General features: G+C 44.4%; 1 pseudogene; it reads left to right on the top strand.

The window, feature by feature from the left end:
* LOC140455112 (uncharacterized) overlaps positions 1-12,280 on the top strand; it is an 86,809-nt pseudogene that overhangs the window by 62,974 nt on the left and 11,555 nt on the right.

The following is a 12,280-nucleotide window of genomic DNA, read 5'->3' as shown; positions in this document are numbered from 1 at the left end:
CCGCCCCGCTGACAATCTGCGGGATTAAAGGGCACTGACAGATCCATCCCATAATTTCACCCCGTCCCCCTGCCTCCTGCCAGCTGTAAACTGATGGGGGTCGGTCTCAGTCACAGGTGGAGAGAGAAACCAGGTTAACATTCCGGGAATAAACCCTGTATCGGAACTAGGAACTGAAAGATCAGCAGGAGCTGTGTAGGGCTGGGGGAAAGAAGGAGGCGGGGGAGGAGAAACAAAGAGAAGCTCAATTGTGGAGAGCGACTGACTGGGTAGAGTGAGCTGTGATCTGCTGGAACCCGTGGACCTTCCTGCCTGTAATGTTGCTCCGCAGGCGGGAGGTGGCGCTACATAACGGTGTTCGAGATGAATCAGTCAATGGGTCTCAGACTGAGCTCATTGGAATCTTTACAGGGCGACTTGGCTCAATCAAAATAAAATATCAGAATGATCTTTCGACTTTCACCATGTGTCAGTAATGTATACCCCACACGTGATTTAATAACATTGAGAAACTGGTCTTGTTTTGCTCAGGTCTCTAAATATTACCCAGAATGTTACTACTCTTTAATAAAATTGGAAAATGTGAAAACATCAGATTTGAAAGGGTTGGGTGTACTGATCTTTTTTTGTCATGATGAGATAATACTTAACCATGTTTGAAATCGTTCAGTTGGTCCATACTGCAATGTAGGTGGAGTCACAGTTATCACTTACCCCAGTTATTGCTCTCTCTTCGTTATCTCCAGTGAAATATCTTTAAGTCACCCCAACAAAAATGTCTGTTTGATAAAAGTTATTACTCTGACACTCTATGCATAGAATCAATTTAGATTTTGTCAATGTTTGCGTAATTTTAATTGTTTTTGGTGTATAGCATCAAATTTGAAAATAGTTTCTTCAATCAAAACAACATCAGTGATTCACGAAAATGAAAACAAGGTTTCGAAAAAAATTACTTCATCAATCAATCCAAGAATTAGAGAGTAACCTGTTGTTATTTCATTTGCAAATTTCTCCAGAAACATTCCACCTTCATCAGGATTATTTTAAAATTCAGTGCTTCGAGTCAATGGATTGTGAGTTACCTGAAAATGATCCCACATTTACTCTGGACATTCAGTCATTGCTCCCTTTGGTAGGGTCTTAGAATCAGAGATTGATAGAGTCCCATAGCACAGAGACAGGCCCTTCAGCCCAAACTGGTCCATGCCAACCAAAAACTCTATCTACGCTAACCCCGTTTCCCTGCACTTGGCCAATCTCCTTCTCAACCTTTCCTTTTCATGTATTTATCCAAATGCCTTTCAAATGATGTGACTGTACCATCTCAAACATTTCCATTGGCAGCACATTCCACCCTTTGAGTAAAAAAGTTGCACTTTTATTCATTCCCTCTAATCTTAAACTGATTCCCTCTATTCATTGGTTCCCCATCCCTGGGGAAAAAGTTGTTTGCATTCGCACTATCCATGCCTCTCATGACCTTACTCACTTCTCCCAGATCCCCTCTCAGTCTCCTATGTTCAAAAGAAAAACAATCCTCGCTTGTCCTACCTCTCCCTGTAACTCAGACCTTTGAGTCCAGGCAACATCCTTTTACATTTCTTCTGCATTCTTTCCTAATAACATTCTTCCTATAGTAAGGTGACTAAAACTGAACACAATAGACCAAATGCAGCCTCACCAATGTCCTGTACAACTGCAACATAGCTTCCCAACTTCTATACTCAATACCCTGACTGATGAAGACCAGTAGGCCAAAAAACCTTCTTCATTGCCCCATCTACCTGTGACTCCACTTTCAGAGAACCATGTACCTGAACTCCAAGGTAACTGTGTTCTACTACAGTCCTTAAGGCCCTAACACTCACCATGAAACTCCTACTTTGATTTGACTTTCCAAAATGCAAGAAATCAGACTTATCTGTATTAAACTCTATTTGCCATTTCTCAGCCTACTTTCAAAGTCCTTCTATAATTTCTGTGAACCTTCCTCACTGTCCACACTCAGTGTTGTCTGAAAATTGTCATGTGGTGGGCAGTGGCACGTATTTCAGACCGTGTGGCTGTAAAGGCGCATGGAGAGAGTATTCAGCTGGTCCAAGTCTGTCCCTTTTCCCCTCCTGCCCTGTAATATTGTTTTTACAGTCTAACTTTCATACAATTTTGTAGTATTGTAAGTGTTTTGGTTTCTTAAATAAAGTGGAAATGTAAAGCTTCAGCAGTTGGAAAATTTAAGGATAATGTTCAACACAGTTAAACAATTCTTGATAATTGAGGAAAGCCAGTGTGGGTTTGTTCAATGCAAGTCATAGAGTCATAGAGAAGTGCAGCATGGAAATAAACCCTTCGGCCCAACCCGTCCATGCTGACCAGATATCCTAACCTAATCTATTCCCATTTGCCAACACTTTGCACATATCCCTCAAAGCCCTTCCTATTCATATACCAATCCAGCTGTGTGTTAGATGTTGTAATTGTACCAGCCTCTATCACATCCTCTGGCAACACATTCCATACACGCACCACCCCCTGCATGAAAAAGTTGCCCTTCGTTCATTTAAAGCGTGCCTCTCTCACCCTAAACCTAGTCTATTTATTTTATTCATGTCCTCATGATTTTCTAAACCTCTATAAAGTCACCCCTTAGCCTCCAGTGCTCAAGGGAAAATAGGCCCAGCCTATTCTGCCTCTCCCTATAGCTCAAATTATCCAAACCTGGCAACGTCCTTGTAGATCTTTTCTGAACCCTTTCAAGATTCACAACATCCTTTCAGATTTCATGCAATATTCCAAAAGTGCCTAAACAATGTCCTGTCCATCTGGAACATGACCTGCCAACTCCTATACTCAATGCTCTGACCAATAAAGGAAAGCATACCAAACACCTTCTTCTTAACAGGGTTGATTGAGCTTTCTAATGAAGACACAATTCGGATGCAGACGGAATTTGATTCTGGACTTGAAAAGGCTATTGTAAAATTGTTACGTAAAAGAATTAAAAGTAAAATTGAAGCCCACGGAATGAAATGCCAGTGATAACATGAAGATGAATTTGACTGGGTGACAGTGAGTGCGTTTTTTTAGAAGAAGTGAGTTTTACAGTAATGTTCTGTATCAGTCTGTTCCAGGAACACTGAATCTCAGCAGGTCTGGCAGCTTCTGTGGAAAGAAAGCAGTTTCTCCATCATTTTGTGTTTTGTTTCAGATTTCCAGCATTTGCAAATTCTTTGTTTGTTGACAACTAGGTGCACTGCAAACTTCAATTTTCACTGCCAAGGTGAGCTACAAAAACAGAAATTGCTGGTGAAAATCAGCAATCTGGCAGCGTGAGTGAAGAGAAAGAGCGACAACATTTTAGCTCCAGTGACACTGCTCAAATTTCTCAAGCAATTTTTGTTTTTGCCAGATACCTTGAAATTGGCAGTGAAATGCAGATTCTTCCAGACCATTTCAAAAAGTCTTTGAATTAGATTTCAAGTAGACTGAGGCATTAGCTTCCCCACTGCCAACCAAGGACTCCATGTTATCTTCTTGAATTCCCTTTTACATTGCAGGGCTGTGCCTTTGTTGTGAGAAAAGGACTGTGAAGCCTCTCAAACCCATCACATAAATCAATACTTTTCTACACCCTCCCACTGGACAGACACAACTCTGAACAAGAGTCACACTAGATTTGAATAATTTCTCACACCTTCGCTGCGGCCAGACCTGCTGAATTTCTCCAGCATTGTCAGAGTTTGTGTAGAATTTGATGCTGAAGAGGGCTGTTGAGGCTGGGTCATTTATTATATACAAGGCTCAGATGGATAGATTTGTCATGAGGAAGGGAATCAAAGGTTATGGAGTTAAGGCTGGAAACTGGAGTTGGGAATGATCAATAGAGCTATGATCTTATTAAATGGCAAAGCAGAGGAGAGGTCACATCTGACAAACTTCACTGAGTTTCTTGAGGAATTGACAAAGAAGATTGATGAATGCTGAGTGATGAATTTTGGTGTAAATGGATGTTAGCTAGGCCTTTGAAAATGTCCCTCATGGCTGGCTGATAAAGGAGATGTCAAATGGTGGGAGGGTGTTTTTCTGACTGGAGATCTATGTCCAGTAGTGCTGTGCTCTGATCTGTGCTGAGACCCCAAATATTAATAATTTGGAGCAGAGTATATGTGGTCTGAACTTTCTGTGTGTGACATGATCATTAAACCCAGACTGACACTCGAGGGAGTGCTGCAGTATTGGGAGTGCACTCCGATCAATGACAATTTGATCCAAACCCCATGTGGGGGTGAAAAGAAAAAGAATTCCACAGCCAATATTTATCCCTCATTCAACATTACAACGATTAGATGACTTGTTTACATTCGTGTTTATGGGTGAATGCTCGATACAGACTGGGTGCCTTATGTTTCACGTTCCAACATTGAATTCTATTCTGAAATACTTCATGGGCTGGAAGAAGCATTGAGATTTCAAGAAAGGCACTTTGTAACAAACAGTAATTTTAATTGAGGCATTCAATTGGATATTCAGGAGCTTGACAGGGTCAGAATACCATGTTATCACTTCTGAGGTTGACTCGGCTTTGTAAATATATAGTTGCCGGCTTCCCCACTGCTGACTATGTTATAACACCACAAGATACATGAGCACGGTGATTTGCACCACCACTATCGTGGCTGATATATTTCATGGGAATCTAGGAATACTGGAGCAGAATGAGGTCATACATTAATCGTGTTTGCTCTACCATTTGAAGGGCTTATATAAGCCGAAACGTCGATTCTCTTGCTCCTCGGATGCTGCCGGAATGGCTGTGTTTTTTCAGCACCACACTCTTCGACTCTGATCTCCAGCATGTGCAGTCCTCACTTTCTCCACAGAAACTATCTGACCGACAAAAGCGGGCAATTCAGCCCATTGTGGGCATTAACAATCAAAACATTCACGTTTCGAGCTTTTTTACTAGTGGCTGTTTTATTTTCACTGCCGCGTTGTGATTCTGCCGACAGGTGGCAGCCGTGCAACGCGTAACAATACCAGGAGGTCCGAGTGTTGCATTGAGGTGGACAAAATCTGCAGTCACACGACACCAGGTAAGAGTCTAACAGGTTTGTTTAAGATCACAAGCTTTCTGAGTTTGTCAGGTGAACGAAGGAGCAGAGTTCATAAAGTTTGTAATCTTTATCAAACCTGTTGGACAATAAGGTGTAACAATGAGAAAGCTGCGTTCATGCAACGCCTCAATATATCCCAGACAATAACTCCACCCGAAATGATCTAAGGAAATGGAGCGGACAATGTGCACAAAGTACAATCCTGAAAAGTACAATCGGAAAATGAAATGAGTAATCGGTCTAGCCTTTTCAGTGTGAGCACTGTTGGATGACCAGACTGTTGGAGGGTAGCACGGTAGTTCAGTGGTTCGCACTGCTGCCTCACAGCGTCCGAGATCCAACCTCGGGCGACTCTCTGTGTGGAGTTTGTACATGTCTTATTAGTTATGGCCTATTGTTGCGAAAGGCGCTACATAAATGCAAGAACCTCGGAGTCCCATTTCTGCATCTGTTATCGCAAAACCATCTGATCATTTAATAGTTCTTTGTGTTTGAGATTGAGTGCCAGCCATCATGCACACAATTCAGATTACGGATCCAGATCTGACCCTGGGCATCACCAGAGGGTCTGTGATCGGCAGTGAGTTCAGGGACTACTGGCTCCCCGCCCATCTCCACCTCTACCTCTCACCTGCGCCCTCTCTTTCTTTCTCTCTCTCAGACACAAACACACTGTCCCCGCCCCCAAAAGTAATTTTCTCGGCACCTTCCCGGGCCGGGGTCAAAGCCCCCGCGGCGTTCTAACCCTGTATCTCCTTCAAAATGTTGTTTTTCACTGTTTTTCCGGTCAAAGTCTAGATAAAACATAGTTACTAGTGATTCTTCGCTGGCAATTGCAGTGAAATCTGTCAGTCACTGATGAAACTGAATGTGTTCACCAGCGCAGCCACATTGAAACTGAAAGCGGTTTGAATCAGGAAGTGCTGAGGGTGAACATGGCTTCCAAACAGTGGTTCCTGAGACTGACCGAGGAGACTATTTGTCCCATTTGTCTGGATTTCTTCACCGATCCGGTTACACTGGAGTGTGGACACAACTTCTGCCGCTCCTGTATCACCCAGAGTTGGAAAAACATGAGGATAAACTCCTGCCCGCAATGTCGAGAGAAGTTTCCGGAAAGAAACCTCAGGGTAAATTGGGCCTTAGCGAATCTGACCGAGGAGACTCGAAATTTAAAACTGGAAGTGAAAGAGAAGGAAAGTAAACCTCACTGTGAGAAACATCAGGAAGGTCTGAAGCTGTTTTGTGAAACTGACAAGAAATTGATATGTCTGATTTGTAGAGATTCGCGGGAACACAGAGAGCACCGCTTCCTGCCGATCAATGAGGCTGTTGAGTCTTACAAGGTAAAAGGGAATATTTTTAAACTAAGGGCTTTATAATGCGTTTGTGTTCTGACACTTTAATTCTGTAATTTCTCTCGCAATCCCAGGATCAGCTGAAATCTTCCTTAGATTCTCTCACAGAGAAGAAATCGGCGGTTCTACAAACAGAACTGACCCAGAAACGGAAGATTTCCGAAGTGAGGGTGAGCTCTCCCTGTGCTGATTCTCTGGGATCTCGGTTAGTTTTGGTTCCTTTATCGCTGGACATTAATGAGGTTTCACATTTCATTTGGTAGGAACAGGCGAGCAGTCTGCAGACCCACATCACATCCGAGTTCACTAAAATGCACCAGATTCTCACTGAGAAAGAGCTGCGTTTACTCAGAGATCTCAGGGAAGAAGAGGAGAGGATTGTGGAACCAATGGAGAAAAACCTTCGAGAGATTCAGGAGAATTTAAATTCTATTGAGGAGGAACACTCAAAGTTGCAGAAACAAATGGAACAAAAAGACGAGCTGATATTTCTGAAGGTGAGGGAATATATTCCAGGTTAGGTGATGGAACTTTCACCCAGTTACAAAAAAAAAGCTGGTGATAATTGTTACGTCGATGTAGTAATTACTGAAAAAAGGAATTGCATTGAATTTCTTCCTGGATGGTTCTGATGTTGTCACAGAACTAACTGCCCCCACACTGTTTGCAGAATCTCAGGAAAACCGACGCCTCCCGGGAATGTGTTGTGATCTTGGTCGTTGCTTAATTATTATGTCCGTGTTCTCCAAGTTTAATTTATCTCCTGGAACTCCCATTGGAATCCAGTTCCAGTTTCATGTGGAGAGTGTGTGGGTGTGTCTGGTACAGTGGGAGTGTGAGAGTCACTGTGTCTGTGTGCGGGATTGATGGTCAGCTTCAGTTTATTTTTCCCTCTCCTCAATCTTCCTTCCAAAATGTATCACGTTACACTTCCGTGTTGTGTCTGCTCATTTCAGCAGCCTGTCTGTCTCCTCCTGAAATCTGTTACTGCCATCCTCACTGTTTGTGATTCATTTCTTTCAGGAGGAAGCTTGTCGGAAGAGAAGGTAGGACATGCTCTTTACTGAAACTCTGCACAGTTTCCTCTAACTCAGTGGCCGGTTATTATAGTTTATTGCCTGATTATTGTCGCCGCTTTAAAGGGTCGTTTATCGGACGACAATAACTCTGGTTATGATTCAACACAAGTGTTTTTTCTAAGAAGAAGCTTATTGCAGATTGAAACAGTATTAGCTTTGATAAAACTGTTCAACAATATTGCAAACAAAGACAGGATGCTTGTAAATAACACAACCTGGTTCTCAGGCTGGAAGTGATCACTGCCCTGATTTGGGCTGTTTGTGTGACTGTGACCTTCCCCCTGACCCTGTGAGAGACACACGGCCCATGTTTCCAGGGAATGGCCATCCCTGTCCCTGCATGGATCCTGACCGACCCGAGACAGTCAGAGTTTAAAGGGAGAATGGGGTGTACTTTGAGAGTGCAAACTCACTGTTTAACCTTTTCACTCTAATACTTGTCTGTATTTAAAGAGCACGTCTAATGTCTCGAGCTGTTTCACAGGAGCTTTAGAAATCAATAAAATAAAAATGACACTGAGATATTAATGCAAATAACTTTTGCAGGATTTAGAGCATCTTAAAGGAGGGAAGAGGAATAGAGAGATGGAGAGGCGCAGGGAGGGAATTCCAGAGCTGAGGGTCTTGGCAGCTGAAGGTCCAACCTCCAATGGGGGAGAGACTAAAATCAGAGATGGTCAAGAGGCTGGAAGTAGAGGAGCAGCATTTTCAAAGGGTTGGGGGAACTCATGTCTTGCACAGTTGGACACAAAGCATCCAGATGTTTCAGTTTCCTTGTCTCTGCTCCACAAGTTCTGTTTATAATACAGCAAGGGGATGGAGAGAATGTTTATCGTCTCCATGGTAGGTGATCTCTTATCAGGACATGGGCCTTCCTCTGGACCTGAGAGTTTCCAACCCTTGCCCTTGCATTATCAAATTCTGTTTGGATCAGTTCCAAAAATAAGATGAACATTTCACTTTCTGGCTTATTCACTCAAACACAAACAATGCTGAAAGCTTGAATGTTTAAATAATTTCATGAATGTTCAAACAAAGCAGAATTTATTATAACAACTGTTTAATGTTTACAGGGTTAGTGATGAGCGGAATAATCTCTCAGCTACTGGTGCCTCTCTGTCTCTCAGGCAGTTCACTGGCCCTTTACAGTACATAGTCTGGAGGGAAATGATACACACCATTCACCCAGGTAAACACGTGTGTTCATTTTAATGATCCAGTTGTGCAGAGGCTGTAAGGCCCCAGTTTACATCTTCACATCACTAGTTGTTAATTCTGGGAAAGGCTTCCTGGAAACATTGTACTTTATGTGGATCCATTTGGGTAAGTGTCTGAAGCCATCAGTGCTGTGTGTCAGAGCAGTGAAGGGTTTTGTCTAACCAGAGGAATAGAGCACGGAAACAGGATTTCGAGAGGAGACTGGGCTGGCTCCATCTGGAGTGACAATGGAGGAACAGTTTTTCTCATAATATCAGGAAGACACTGATATTAAAGCGCCAGTGTTAACAGTGTTAACAATGGTATAACGGCTGCAGAAAGGCAGTTGGAGGGGGATCTGCCTTTGAAGGTAGTATGGGCTGAAGTCAGAAATAGGAAAGGTGCAGTCACCTTGTTGGGTGTTTACTATAGGCCCCCCAGCAGAGATGTGGAGAAACAAATTGGGAAACAAATTTTGGAAAGGTGCAGAAGCTACAGGGTAGTAGTCATGGGCGATTTCAACTTCCCAAATATTGATTGGAAGCTCTTTTAGATCAAGTAGATTGGATGGGGCGGTGTTTGTGCAGTGTGTCCAGGAAACTTTTCTAACTCAGTATGTAGATTTTTTTAAATTTCAAAATATACTTTATTCATGTAAATAAATCTCTGGTAGTTGTACAATTTTCCATGTTGTTCATAGTTATATACATTGCATGTCTTAACATTACAAAGAACAAATTGAATTAATCAAATTTACAGTTATCCTATTAACAGTTACCTTTATTAACTATCCAGTCTCTTGGTATTTGGCTGTGGCTTCAGCAGAACCCACCTGTTATATGAAAGCAAATGCAACTTCTTTAACCCCCAGTTTATGGGGGTTATCATTGTCCATTTGACTGTCCTGTCTCTGGGGTAGCTTGTCTACATCCCCACGGTAAGCACGAACTGCTGGACCTTCGCTGGGCTGAGGTAGCTATCCAGCTCCTCACTGGGGTCATTTACCCGCTCTGGTGTCATTGAGCCAAGGCAAGGGTCCTCACTGTCCAGTTCTGTGTCTGACAATGGGACTGTCAGAGGATCACAGCTCTCGGTTGCCTGTAGTTGTGGGGCAGTGGGTACCCCCTGGTTCTCACTGGGTGGAGGGTGGACTTCGGGGGGTCCGTTGTTTCCTGGTTGGGAGGAAATGCCCTCCTCTTTACCGACGGCGCTCTGTCTCTTCTTCTGGTGGTGATGGCCTTCTTTGCGTCCATCTTCCCCCTCCGAAGAGCTGGCCGTCCCTCCCTCGTGCAGCTGTCTTTTCCCCTTTTGCTGGGAGGCTTTGGGGCCTGGCAAGATTTCCTCTTCCTGTTTTTAACAGGTATCCACTCCTCTGCCTGCTTGATTACCTCCTCCTCCTCCATTTCTTCCATCTGCCCGGCTAGAGCTAGGATCAGCTGCTGTGTCTCCCCGCTGGCTGCCGTCTCCTCCACTCCAGCCTGGTCTTTCTGGGTGTCACCAGACTCCGTTTCCCTGCTGTCCGGGTGGACCTTACTGGTCTTTGGGGGTCCACGGGTCACATTGCCACCTCCAGCCATCTGTGCGTAAGTGGGGCCCCCCCGTCTTGGGCAGGTCTTATACATGTGGCCTGCCTCTCCGCACAGGTTGCAGCTCTTTTCTTCCTGATAGTCCTTAGTCATGTGACCCTCCTGTTTGCAGTTCCTGCAGATGGTCACTTTGCAATCCGCCGCCACGTGTCCCGACTTCCCGCAGGTTCGGCACACTTTTGGCTGCCCTGCATCTGTCAGGTAGCCTCTGCTCCCTCCAATTGCGAAGCTCGAGGGTGGGTGGAGGATGTTCCCACTATCATTGGCCCTCAGAGTTACCCTAACCTGCCGCTTACTGGTCCAGATCCCAAAGGGGTCGATCACATCAGTGGCTTCTCCCTCAACTTGGATGTACCTTCCCAGGAAGGTCAGAACATCAGCCGCTGGAACATAAGGGTTGTACATATGGATTGTAACAACCCGATTCCTCTGTGCAGGAAGCACACACAATGAGGTCGCTGACAAGATGGAAAACAGCGGCTCCCCTTCCTTCTCCTTGAAGACCTTCAGGAGCTGTTCACACTGCTTCACGCTTCTGAAGGTCACATCAAAGTAGCCTGCCCCAGGGAAATCCTGCAGGCAGTACACGTCCGCAGCAGCAAACCCACAGCATCCCAACAATACCTTCTTGATAAACAGGGCGCGGTCGAGCGGTGTATGATCCTCAATCTTCTTCACAGTCACCCTGACTGTATTTCGAACCCCCTGGCCAGGGCTGCGGGCAGCTGTCAAGGCCATAGCTCTGAGGTTGGCTGGTCCCTGAATTGGCATTAGGCCAAGTATGTAGATTGTCCGACCAGAGGGGAGGCCATATTGGATTTGGTAGTGGGTAACGAACCGGGACAATGATGGGCTTGTTAGTGGGTGAGCATTTTGGTGATGGTGACCACAATTCTGTGACTTTCACCTTGGTTAAGGAGAGAGTGCGTGTAACAGGGTAGGTTTTACAATTGGGGGAATGGTAAATATGATGCTGCAAGACAGGATCTGAGGATCATAAATTGGGAGCATAGGCTGTCAGGGAAGGATGTCATTGAAATGTGGAACTTTTTCAAGGAACAGATACGATGCGTCCTTGATATGTATGTACCTGTCAGGCAGGAAAGAGATGGTCGTGTGAGGGAACCTTGGTTGACGAGGGAGGTTGAATGTCAAGTAAAGAGGAAGAAGGAGGCTTACATAAGGTTGAGGAAACAAGGTTCAGACAGAACGTTGGAGGGATACAGGGTAGCCAGGAGGGAGCGAAAGAAAGGGATTAGGAGAGCTAAGAGAGGGCATGAAAAATCTTTGGCGGGTAGGATCAAGGATAACCCCAAGGCCTTTTATGCATATGTAAGAAACATGAGAATGCTGAGAACAAGGGTAGGTCCGATCAAGGACAGTAGTGGGAGACTGTGTATTGAGTCAGAAGAGATAGGAGAGGTTTTGAATGAGTACTTTTCTTCAGTACTTACAAATGAGAGGGACTGTATTGTTGAAGAGGAGAGTATGAAACGGACTGGTAAACTAGAGGAGATACTTGTTAGGAAGGGAGATGTGTTGGGCATTTTGAACAACTTGAGGATAGACAAGTCCCCCAGGCCTGACGGGATATATCCTAGGATTATGTGGGAAGCAAGAGAGGAAATTGCAGAACCGTTGGCAATGATCTTTTCATCTTCACTGTCAACGGGGGTGGTACCAGGGGACTGGAGAGTGGCGAATGTTGTGCCCCTGTTCAAAAAAGGGAATAGGGATAACCCCGGGAATTACAGGCCAATTAGTCTTACTTCAGTGGTAGGCAAAGTAATGGAAAGGGTACTGAGGGATAGGATTTATGAGTATCTGGAAAGACACTGCTTGATTAGGGACAGCCAGCACGTATTTGTGAGGGGTAGGTCTTGCCTTACAAGTCTTATAGAATTCTTTGAGGAGGTGACCAAGCATGTGGATGAGGGTAGAGCAGT

This window comes from Chiloscyllium punctatum, chromosome 30 (assembly GCF_047496795.1).
Source record: "Chiloscyllium punctatum isolate Juve2018m chromosome 30, sChiPun1.3, whole genome shotgun sequence".
NCBI lineage: Eukaryota > Metazoa > Chordata > Chondrichthyes > Orectolobiformes > Hemiscylliidae > Chiloscyllium > Chiloscyllium punctatum.
Note: the sequence above shows the minus strand (reverse complement) of the source record. Positions and strands in the feature narration are given on the sequence as shown.